The following is a 2,558-nucleotide window of genomic DNA, read 5'->3' on the forward strand; positions in this document are numbered from 1 at the left end:
GAGATGGGACCTGTGTTAACCAAATCACTGCTTCTTTCAATAAAACATACTTGCAACCACCTGAGTTCCTGATGCTGTCCCCACCTGGGTATTGTTCATGTGATTGCTCTCTTGCCAGGGGTAAGAAGCGTGAATCTGGTTATTTGTGGTGAGAGGGGAATGGAATCCTTAAATGCCACCTCTTCTGACTTATGGTTTTCACTGCCCTAAGATAATTGCTCTCCTTGTAGGTTCCTGGACACCCAGTGTAAACGTGTGGGCGATTTTAGGATCTATAGACTGAAGTGACTTAGCAGCAGCAGCAGCAGTCTGGGACACTGTCATGCTGGGTGAGCTAACAGAGGGTGAAGCTCACATATAAAAATCTCTGGCACAGAAGGAAAGATCATGTGACCCAGGGGGAGACCATGTTTGGCCTCAGGAGCAGAGGAAGACTATGAAATTATGACCTAAGGTTTCCATTTTCCTTTTTTTGAGGGAGCTATTACTAAATCAGAAAGATGGTCCTCTCTTACTTGCAAACTTGGAATCCTTCATTCAGAAGCTAGAAAGGACCTCAGGGATCACCAAATGCAGGGAGGATTTCAAAAAAGTAGATGTCAGCTTGTGGACCAACTCTAATTAGAAGTGCCTGCCTAGAATGTGTACAAAAATGCCCAAACAGTGATATGATGGAGCAGTGGTCTCTACCAAAGTCTCCACGGAGGTGAGTGTATATGTGCCACCCATTGGCCATCCCTACCTAAAGAAAGCCCTGCCTTTTACAGGGGGAAACCTGAGTCTTAGAGAGGTTAAGTGACCTGCTCTTGGTGGCTGCTAGTTCGTGTCAGATTGAGACCAAACCCTGGGTGTCCTGGCCTCGCTGTCATTGCTCTTTCTGCTACCAGAGTCCCCTCAAGGTGAAATCCCCCAGTGTCCCTCCTTCACTGAGAGCTGTGGAGTCACGGCTTTCCCTGCCTGAGCTGCTGGGGGCTCTCACAGGTTCCCAGTGCACTTGGCTGCGAGCCTGCTCACTTCTCGACAACCCTTTATTATATCCATTGAAAAGACTAGACTCGGCTTTTGTCACCGCTTAATCATTTCACATGACTTCCTGTTTATACTTGCATCTGGCTCTAGACAAGGTCATAAAACTGGAGAAAGATCCTACTGCCAACCAGTTTGACCAGTTCAGTCATCACGTGTACTACATTTATAAATGGTGGAATTGATTGTGTGTTTTTAGGTAAAGTGAATGCTTAACCCTGGGGTCTATGGGGGATAGGGGCGGATAGCTGATTCGGTGGCAGCAGAGATCTCACTCCTTACAGTGAGGATGGAGGAGAAAATAAAAGGGAAACTTTGTTTCTAGATCTGTTTTCTTTAGATAGAATTTTTCTTAAGTTCTTCTCACTATTGTTTCCAAACCAGCAGTTCCTCTTTTTCCCTCCTCCTAGAGCTAAGAGAATATTTTAGTGGTGGTTCCAACACTCCCTTGGAGTTTTGCTGCATCTATTCTGCACAGTCACCAGCTCTGACTCCTTGTTCCCTGCAGGTTCTGGGCCAGGGGACCATGTGAGCCTCCATCTGGGGAATAAAGTGATAGGTGGTAACAGATGGTCGGTGCAGCCCTGCACAGCCAGGGAACCAGAGGGTGTCGGTGGGGGTGGGGCAGGAAGTGCTCCGAACAGGACACCGAAAGGGGAAAGATCAAGTCTTGTTCTGGAGACATCAGGCAGTGTCAAGGAGAAACAGCAGTTTTTGGGAGACAAATCAGAGATCTCTTTGCGGGGGACCGCCCTGGCAGTCATCGGTTAAGACTCCAGGCTTCCACTGCAGGAGCCTGGATTCTATCCCTGGTCTAGGTACTAAGATCCTGCATGCAACGTGGTGCGGTCAAAAAAAAAGGTTTCCCTTCTGTGGGGGAGCCTTCAGTTCAGTTCAGTTCAGTCGCTCAGTCGTGTCCAACTCTTTGAGACCCCATGAATCACAGCACGCCAGGCCTCCCTGTCCATCACCAACTCCTGGAGTTCACTCAAACTCATGTCCATCGAGTCGGTGATGCCATCCAGCCATCTCATTCTCTGTCGTCCCCGTCTCCTCCCGCCCCCAATCCCTCCCAGCATCAGAGTCTTTTCCAGTGAGTCACCTCGTTGCATGAGGTGGCCCAAGTATTGGAGTTTCAGCTTTAGCATCAGTCCTTCCAATGAACACCCAGGACTGCTACCCCATAAATAAAGGAGTACAAACCTCTTCCAGAAGACTAACCCAGGCAGATTAATCTGAAAACTGAGGTGCTAGCTAACATGTGAAGTCTCCATGTATCTTCATCATGACAGAAATGACCATATCTAGTGATTCTTCTAAAAAGGATAGTGTTAATTTTCAGAAGATTCTTCAAACCAAACAAGCTCCAGGAATTCTGCATTCTTGGTGGACAGGTAAAATGCCTCCCAGCACACTCCTTGCTCCTGCAGTCTTACCTGTACTGACAAAACCACAGTGTCTTCTGCCTCTTTCGACAGGTTGATTTTCTCCTGCCTCTCTCTGTGGTAAATTTCCCTTCAATTCCAGCAGCC

Source organism: Moschus berezovskii, chromosome 9 (assembly GCF_049115385.1).
Source record: "Moschus berezovskii isolate FMDL1 chromosome 9, NW_MosBer_1.0, whole genome shotgun sequence".
NCBI lineage: Eukaryota > Metazoa > Chordata > Mammalia > Artiodactyla > Moschidae > Moschus > Moschus berezovskii.